This window comes from Silurus aristotelis, assembly GCF_946808225.1.
Source record: "Silurus aristotelis genome assembly, chromosome: 4".
Taxonomy (NCBI): Eukaryota; Metazoa; Chordata; class Actinopteri; order Siluriformes; family Siluridae; genus Silurus; species Silurus aristotelis.
The window spans coordinates 33805279-33815278 of record NC_139577.1 but is presented as its reverse complement, the minus strand read 5'-3'; the positions used below and the strand labels follow the sequence as shown (position 1 = coordinate 33815278).

Below are 10000 nucleotides of genomic sequence, written 5' to 3'. Positions count from 1 at the left end.
AGAGAGAAAGTAGCCGTGGAATTGAAGATAGAGAAAGAGATGTTTGTGTGTGTATCAGTGTGTCTTTGTGTGTGTGTGTGTGTGTGTGTGTGTGTGTGTGTCTTTATGTGTGTGTTACTAGCACTTACATTTAATATATTAACAAAATAGAAAAAGTTTTTTTCTTTTCTAACCAAAAGAATCCAAAATGGCAGCCGTGTGTGTGTGCGTGTGTGTGTGCGCGTGTGTGTGTGTGTGCGCGCGTGTGTGTGTGTGTGTGTGTGTGTGTGTGTGTGTGTGTGTGTGTGTGTGTGTTCTTGCATCACTTTCTTCCTCCTTCCTTCTCAACGCGCTCAGTTCGTCTCTTAAATACGTCTCGAAGGATGAGCTGAGGAGCACTTCAGAGTGTGTGAGAAGCATTTATTCACACGTTGTCCTTATGGAAAGCAGATATGGAGAGAGCGTCCTTCAGGCTACATCTCACACAAATCCACAGAGAATCTGATAAATAGATGGAGAACATATGTGTGTGTGTGTGTGTGTGTGTGTGTGTGTGTGTGTGTGTGTGTGTGTGTGTGTGTGTGTGTGTGTGTACTAATCCTGTCCACAAGTTCAGCCTTGTGGAGATGTGGGCACGGGTTTCGTGAACAAAATGAGATACTAGACATTGCTTTCAAACAATTCAATGCTTCTGATACCTGTGGAGTTTTTGAGTGGAAACCACAACACATTTTTAGCCACGCCCACAATCGTTTCTGTTGAGTTAGAGCGGTTCCTAAATCGGAATCAAATCAACATACAATAAATTATAAAAATAATAAGAAATAAAAAAATAAAATATAAAAATATAAAAAAAATAAAAATAAAATTCCAGATAAAAAAATCTTTAAATTTATTGATGATGATAATAATAATAATAATAATAATAATAATACTAATAATAATAATGGTTATTATTATCATTATGGAAAATAATGCTATAAATAATATTAATAAAATCTTCTTCTTCTTCTTCTTTCGGCTGCTCCCATTAGGGGTCGCCACAGCGGATCATCCGTCTCCATACCACCCTGTCCTCTATATCTGCCTCTTTTACACCAACTACCTGCATGTCTTCCCTCACCACATCCATGAACCTCCTCCTTGGCCTTTCTCTTTTCCTCCTACCTGGTGGCTCCATCTTCAGCATTTTTCTACCAATATAATTCATGTCCCTCCTCTGCACATGTCCAAACCATCTCAATCTCGCCTCCCTCACCTTGTCACCAAAACATCCCACATGTGCTGTCCCTCTAATAAACTCATTTCTAATCTTGTCCATCCTCATCACTCCCAACGAAAACCTCAACATCTTCAGCTCTGCTACCTCCAGCTCCACCTCCTGTTTTTTACTCAATGCCACTGTCTCTAATCCATACAACATCGCAGGTCTCACCACAGTCCTATAAACTTTCCCTTTCATTCTTGCAGATACTCTTCTATCACAAATCACTCCTGTCACTCTTCTCCACCCACTCCACCCTGCCTGCACTCTTTTCTTTACTTCCCTAACACACTCTCCATTACTTTGCACTGTTGACCCCAGGTACCTGAACTCCTCCACCTTCTCCACCTCTTCTCCCTGCAACCGCATCACTCCACTGCCCTCCCTCTCATTCACACACATGTACTCTGTCTTACTCCTACTGACTTTCATTCCCCTTCTCTCCAGCGCATATCTCCACCTCTCCAGGCTCTTCTCAACCTGCTCTCTACTCTCACCACAAATCACAATATCATCTGCAAACATCATAGTCCAGGGAGACTCCTGTCTGACCTCGTCCGTCAACCTGTCCATCACCACTGCAAACAGGAAAGGGCTCAGGGCCGATCCTTGATGCAGTCCAACCTTCACCCTGAACCAGTCTGTCGTACCTACTGCACACTTTACTGCCGTCACACTGTCCTCATACATGTCCTGCACCACCCTCACATACTTCTCTGACACACCTGACTTCCTCATACAATACCACAACTCCTCTCTTGGCACCCTGTCGTACGCTTTCTCTAAATCCACAAATACACAATGCAGCTCCTTCTGTCCTTCTCTATACTTCTCCATCAACATCCTCAAAGCAAATAAGGCATCTGTGGTGCTCTTCCTCGGCATGAAACCATACTGTTGCTCACAGATGGTCACCTCTTCTCTCAGCCTGGCTTCCACTACTCTTTCCCATAACTTCATGGTGTGACTGATCAACTTAATTCCCCTGTAGTTACTGCAGGTCTGCACATCTCCCTTATGCTTAAAGATCGGTACCAGCACACTCCTTCTCCATTCCTCATGCATCCTCTCCCCTTCCAGAATCCTGTTAAACAATCTGGTTAAAAACTCCACTGCCATCTCTCCTAAACATCTCCACGCTTCTACCGGTATGTCATCTGGTCCAACCGACTTTCCATTCTTCATCCTCTTAATCGCTGCTCTCACTTCCTCCTTACTAATCCTATCTACATCCTGCTTCACCAACTCCACATCCTCCAACCTTCTCTCTCTCTGATTTTCCTCATTCATCAGCTGCTCAAAATACTCCCTCCATCTTCTCAACACACTCTCCTCACTAGTCAACACATTTCCCTCTCCATCCTTTATTGCTCTAACTTGCAGTACATCCTTCCCAGCTCGGTCCCTCTGCTTGGCCAATCGGTATAAATCCTTTTCTCCTTCCTTAGTGTCCAACCTCTTATACAGTTCCTCATATGCCTTTTCCTTGGCTTTCGCCACATCCCTTTTAACCTGCTGCCGCATCTCCTTGTACTCCTGCCTACTCTTCTCATCACTCTGTCGATCCCACTTCTGTTTTGCCAACCTCTTTCCCCTAATGCTCTCCTGCACTTCCTCATTCCACCACCACGTCTCCTTGTCTTGCTTTCTATTTCCAGATGTCACACCAAGTACTTTTCTAGCTGCCTCCCTCATCACTCCTGCAGTAGTTGCCCAATCATCCGGCACCTCTTCACCACCACCAAGCCCCTGTCTGACCTCTTCCCTGAACCTCACACTACACTCTTCCTCCTTCAGTTTCCACCATCTTATTCTTCTTTCAAACCTTACTTTCCTCCTCTTCTTCTTCGCCTCCAAAACCATCCTACAGACCACCATCCGATGCTGTCTAGCTACACTGTCCCCCGCAAACACCTTACAGTCTCCAATCTCCTTCAGGTTGCATCTCCTACACAGAAGATAATCCACCTGTGTGCACCTTCCTCCACTCTTATACGTCACCCAATGATCCTCCTTCTTCTTAAAATACGTGTTCACCACTGCCATTTCCATCTTTTTAGCAAAATCTACCACCATCTGCCCTTCCACATTCCTCTCCTTAAAACCATACCTACCATCACCTCCTCATCACCTCTGTTCCCTTCACCTACATGTCCATTAAAGTCTGCCCCAATCACCAATCGTTCTTTCCAAGGTACACCATCTACCACTTCATCTAATTCACTCCAGAATCTTTCTTTCTCCTCCATCTCACAGCCAACTTGTGGAGCATAGGCACTGATGACATTTATCATCATCCCTTCAACTTCCACCTTCACGATCATCACCCTATCAGAAACTCTCTTCACCTCCACTACACTCTTACTGTACGCTTCCTTCAGAATCACCCCAACACCATTTCTCTTTCCATCCACACCATGATAAAACAGTTTAAACCCACCTCCAATGTTCCTGGCCTTACTCCCTTTCCACTTGGTCTCCTGAACACACAACACATCTACCTTTCTCCTCTCCATCATATCAGCTATCTCTCTCCCTTTACCCGTCATAGTACCAACATTTAAAGTACCAACCCGAACCTCTACTCTCCTACACTGCTCCTTTTCCTGCCGTCTCTGTAGACGCCTTCCTCCTCTCCTTCTCCTCCTTCGGCCAACAGTAGCCCAATTTCCACCGGTACCCTGTCGGCTAACGATACCTGTGGCGGTCGTTGTTAACCCGGGCCTCGACCGATCCGGTATGAAATTGTCATTTGTGATCCGCATATTTGATTTGGCACATGTTTTACGCTGGATGCCCTTCCTAACGCAACCCTCCCCATTTACCCGGGCTTGGGACCGGCACTAAGAGTACACTGGCTTGTGCCCCCCCTAATGGCTGGGTTAATAATATTAATTAAATATCCTGCATATATAATTAAATATATATATATATATATATATATATATATATATATATATATATATATATATATATATATATATATATATATATATATATATTTATGTATATATTTCTTCTAATAATATTATAATGTACCAAACCATCAAAACTGCTTATTTATTTTTTTTCTGTCTATCAGAAATAACATTTATATTATTTATTTATTGAATTTGGTTATTATATTTTTTTAATAATGTAAATTATAATTAAATTTTAAATTTAATTATATATATATATATATATATATATATATATTAGGGCTGTTAAAATTCACGTGTTAACAGAAATTCATTTTAACGGCAGTAATTTTATTAACACGTGAATAATGCAGCGCACAATTCTTATTGACCAGTTTTATAAAAAATATTAATAAATCAAATCAAATCAGAGGGGGGAGTGGTGGCTCCAGCGGTTAAGGCGCTGTGTTGCCGATCGGAAGGTCTGGGGTTCAAGCCCGGGTATCGCCACGCTGCCACTCTTGGGCCCTTGAGCAAGGCCCTTAACCCTCTATGCTCCGGGGGTCCCTTACGAGGGAAATATCAAGGTCCGTGACGTCGGAGTGACGTGGGGCCGCCTTCCCGTGGGCTCACCACCTGCAGGAGGGACCGTAAGGGACGGTGCTGTGAAGTTTGGGCAGCGGTCGAAGGCGGGGGCCTGCTTAGACTGCTGCCCCCGCGACCCGAATTACGGATAAGCGGGAGAAAATGAATGAATGAATAAATAAATCAACATAAAATAAATGAAATTAAAACCTTCCTAAAATGTCCTTTCTTTTTAAAAACATAATAAAATCCAACAAAAAAAATAATTTTTTATCACTAAACATTTGTTTTACTGATGCGCCGAGTCTCAAATCAGCACCAAAATCCGCCATGATGCACACATCCGGCAATAAAAACCGTCCGTGTGGAAACATAGCAAGTTTAGTTTCGTGTCCTGATGATTTACGTAAATAAAATGCTGTGATTACTTTAAAACATTAAACAAATATTTTGTCTATATGCTCTATGTTTAATTTGGTTTCACTAATAACAAACATAATAATACACTAATAACATGAAGCATCAATATTTTTCCATGTTGATTACAGTATTAAACTTTATTTAAGGTACATTTAGAACAGATTTAGAACATTTACAAATGTGGGATTAAGTTGTGATTAATCACGAGTTCACTCATCACAATTAAATATTTTTTTTTATTGATTGATTTTATATAATAACTCTAATATATAATATTTATACCATAGAATATATCAATAAATAAAAGTAAAAAAAAAAAAATCTATTAAAATATTGTATCTAAAAAAACATTACTATTAATAATAATAACAAAGTTCTGTTCATGAATAATTTTTCGGGTGTTTTATGTCCAAATTTTATTATTATTATTATTATTATTATTATTATTATTATTATTATTATTATTATTATTATACTCTATGATTGTGTATGAAATCATCATCATCATCATCATCATCATCATCATCATCATATTAATGTTCTCCATTCTTCTTTTTCATCTTCTTCTCCATCATGGTTTGTTGCAGTGCATTATGGACCACGATCCTTTATTGGCAACTCTTACAAAAACCCAGACACAAAAAGAAAGGTTTAATTTACTCTCCACACTGTGTGTGTGTGTGTGTGTGTGTGTGTGTGTGTGTGTGTGTGTGTGTGTGCGCGCGCGTGAGAGCAGAGCGCTGATGGTGCACCCCGACGTGCCAGCGAATGAGAAATGGAGGGAGGGAAAGAGAGTGTGTGAACAGGAAATGAGTTTGAAAAAGGCAAAAGCAAGATTACACACTGCAGTGAATTTCTCTCTGTCTCTTTCACACACACACACACACACACACACACACACACACACACACACACACACACACACACACACACACACACACACGTACGCATGGGCGCGCACTGTATTCACACACACGGACACTTCATGTTCCTAATTTATACCTCTTGCTTTGGGTTCACTACACCTGTTGGATGTGTGTTTGTGTGTGTGTGTGTGTGTGTGTGTGTGTGTCCGGTACTGCTTCTCACTCTGTCCACACACACACACACACACACACACACACACACACACACACACACACACACACACACAAACAGATTAATTACACAAGCTTACACCATCCACGGTTTATCTTGGTGCGTGTGTATGTGTTTGTATGTGTGTTTGTGTGTATGTGTGTGGGTGTGGGTGTGGGTGTGGGTGGGTTTGTGTGTGTATGTGTGTGTGTGAGAGAGAGAGAGAGAGAGAGAGAGAGAGAGAGAGAGAGAGAGAGAGAGAGAGAGAGCTTGGCTGTTTTACACTCCTCTGACCTTCACAACTCTGCAAACACAACCCCGTAATTAAAGGGAATTAAAGGATTTGTTATTTTTCTCCCCTATTCTCTCGCCCACACTCACACACACACTCACACACACACACACACACACACACACACACACACACACACACACACACACACACACACACACACACTATTATTCTCTCTCATATTTATTTCTCTCTTTTGAAGACAGTTCTATTCCAGAGAGCTTCATTAGCATGACTGTACTGTATACACACAGCATAGCGTTATATATGGAGTTCCACTTTTACAGTTCTCCAGAGAACCTGTTAAGATTTTTAAGATCTAACTCTTAAAAATAACAAGTGGGCCATAAAGAGTTGTAGCTCAGACGCACCGCCACCTAGAGAACTGCTCTGTTTTATCTCTGCGTTAATTTTCACCTTAAACAGCAAAAAGAGTTCACGCTGTACATCACCACAGCACTTCATCATAACTGTTGCCATGGTGACACACTGACTCAGAACCCAAGCTTCTGACATCATTGGTTCTGGCACCTAAGAACTGGCCTTTCTGAGGTGTAAAGTAGGAGTGTTCTACCTCTTAACATTTCAGATACTTTACTGAGAACAGAGTTCCTATTTATTATCTTCTAGCTAATACTTTTTATCACCACATTATCTGTGTAAAGCTGCTTTGAGACAATGTTCATTGTTAAAAGCGCAACACAAATAAACATGAATTGAATTGTATACTGCTCCCATACTGCTCCCATACTGCTCCTATACTGATCCCATACTGATCCTATACTGATCCTATACTGCTCCCATACTGATCCCATACTGATCCTATACTGCTCCTATACTGATCCCATACTGATCCCATACTGATCCTATACTGCTCCCATACTGATCCTATACTGATCCTATACTGCTCCCATACTGATCCCATACTGATCCTATACTGCTCCCATACTGATCCTATACTGATCCTATACTGCTCCCATACTGATCCCATACTGATCCTATACTGATCCCATACTGATCCTATACTGATCCCATACTGACCCCATACTGATCCTATACTGCTCACATCCTGATCCCATACTGATCCTATACTGATCCTATACTGCTCCCATACTGATCCTATACTGATCCCATACTGATCCTATACTGCTCACATCCTGATCCCATAATGATCACATACTGCTAACATACTGCTCCGATACTGATCCTATACTGATCACATACTGATCCCATACTGATCCTATACTGATCCCATACTGATCCTATACTGCTTACATCCTGATCCCACAATGATCACATACTGCTCCCATACTGATCACATACTGATCCTATACTGATCCCATACTGATCCTATACTGCTCCCATACTAATCACATACTGATCCCATAATGATCCTATACTGATCCCATACTGATCCTATACTGCTCCCATACTAATCACATACTGATCCCATACTGATCCTATACTGCTCCCATACTGATCACATACTGCTCACATCCTGATCCCATAATGATCACATACTGCTCACATACTGATCACATACTGAACCTATATCGCTCCCATACCGCTCCCATACTGATCACATACTAATCTTATACTGCTCCTATACTGATCACACACTGATCACATACTGCTTACATACTGATCCCATACTGATCACATACTGATCCAATAATGATCCCATACTGATTACATCATGCTTATGTATTGATCCCATACTGCTCACATACTAATCACATCCTGATCCCATTCTGCTCACATACTGATCTCATATTGATCACATCCTGTTCACATACTGATTCCATACTGATCCTATACTGATCCCATACTGATCCCATACTGATCCTTTACTACTCACATCCTGATCCCATAATGATCACATACCTCTCCCATACTGATCCTATACTGATCCCATACTGCTCCCATACTGATCCCTTACTGATCCCATACTGATCCTATACTGATCACATACTGATCACATACTGATCACATACTGATCTCATACTGATCCTATACTGCTCCCATACTGATCACATACTGCTCACATCCTGATCCCATAAAGATCCCATACTGCTCACATACTGATCCCATACTGATCCTATATTGCTCCCATACTGCTCACATACTGCTCACATACTGATCCTATACTGATTACATACTGATCCAATAATGATCCCATACTGATCACATCATGCTTATGTATTGATCCCATACTGATCACATCCTGATCCCATACTGATTACATACCGCTCACATACTGATCACATACTGATCACATCCTGATCCCATTCTGCTCACATATTGATCTCATATTGATCACATTCTGTTCACATACTGATTCCATACTGATCACATCCTGATCACATACTGCTCACATACTAATCACATACTGATCACATCATGCTAATGTATTGATCCCATACTGCTCACATACTGATCCCATACTAATTACATACTGATCCAATAATGATCCTATACTGATCACATCATTTTTATGTATTGATCCCATACTGATCACATACCGCTCACATACTGATCCCAAACTGATCAAATTCTGTTCACATCCTGATCCTGTACTGATCACATACTAATCCCATACTGATCACATCCTGATAACATACTGATCCCATTTTTATAACATCCTGATCACATACTAATCACATACTGATCACATCATGCTTATGTATTGATCCCATACTGCTCACATACTGATCCCATACTTATTACATAATGATCCTATACTGATCACATCATTCTTATGAATTGATCCCATACTGATCACATACCGCTCACATACTGATGCGGTATTTATAAAATTCTGTTAACATACTGATCCCGTACTGATCACATACTGATCCCGTACTGATTCCATACTAATCCCATACTGATCACATCCTGATCCCATACTGATCACATCCTGATTCCATACTAAGCCTATGCTGCTCCCAAACTGATCTTATGCTGATTCTTTAGAGATCCCACACTGCTTCTATACTGCTCCTCTACGGATGCAATCCTGGTCCCACAAAGACTCCATCCTTCTCCCTTACTGCTCTGTTACTGATCTAATACGGAATTCTGTTTAATAATAATTCAGCTCTGGTTCAACACTGATTTAAAGCTGAAAGATCTGAGGAAACTCTGTGAGAGATCGTGATTGTGATGAACCGTGTCGTGTGTTCACATGCAGCCTTGGTGAAAACAAAAAACAAGATGTGTACCAAGATGTGCTCAGTCTGATCCACAGAAACTCTCAGCATGTGTGGGGGAGCGTGTGTGTGTGTGTGTGTGTGTGTGTGTTTATTTTTTCATTTCCTTGTCCATCTTTCCTCTTCTGTCTTTCTCTTCCTGCTCTTTTCTAAGATCGATTTTCTTGTGTTACACTTATTTATTTTTTATTTATTTATGGTGGAGTTGATTTGCGTTGATTTGTGTGTGTGTGTGTGTGTGTGTGTGTGTGTGTGTGTGTGTGTGTGTTCTGTA

The 10000-nt window shown here is 41.0% G+C and overlaps 1 protein-coding gene and 1 long non-coding RNA gene across 2 annotated transcripts in view; one reads left to right on the top strand and one right to left on the bottom strand.

The window, feature by feature from the left end:
- LOC310724652 overlaps positions 1-6652 on the bottom strand; it is a 6904-nt gene extending 252 nt beyond the window's left edge. The window contains exon 1 of the long non-coding RNA XR_014533132.1: positions 6613-6652. This is a non-coding gene — a long non-coding RNA (uncharacterized lncRNA). The remainder of the gene's footprint in view (positions 1-6612) is intronic.
- Positions 1-10000, top strand: part of LOC310724779 (teneurin-3-like) — a gene marked incomplete at its 3' end in the record, with an annotated part of 164927 nt that overhangs the window by 67120 nt on the left and 87807 nt on the right. The window lies entirely within an intron of this gene.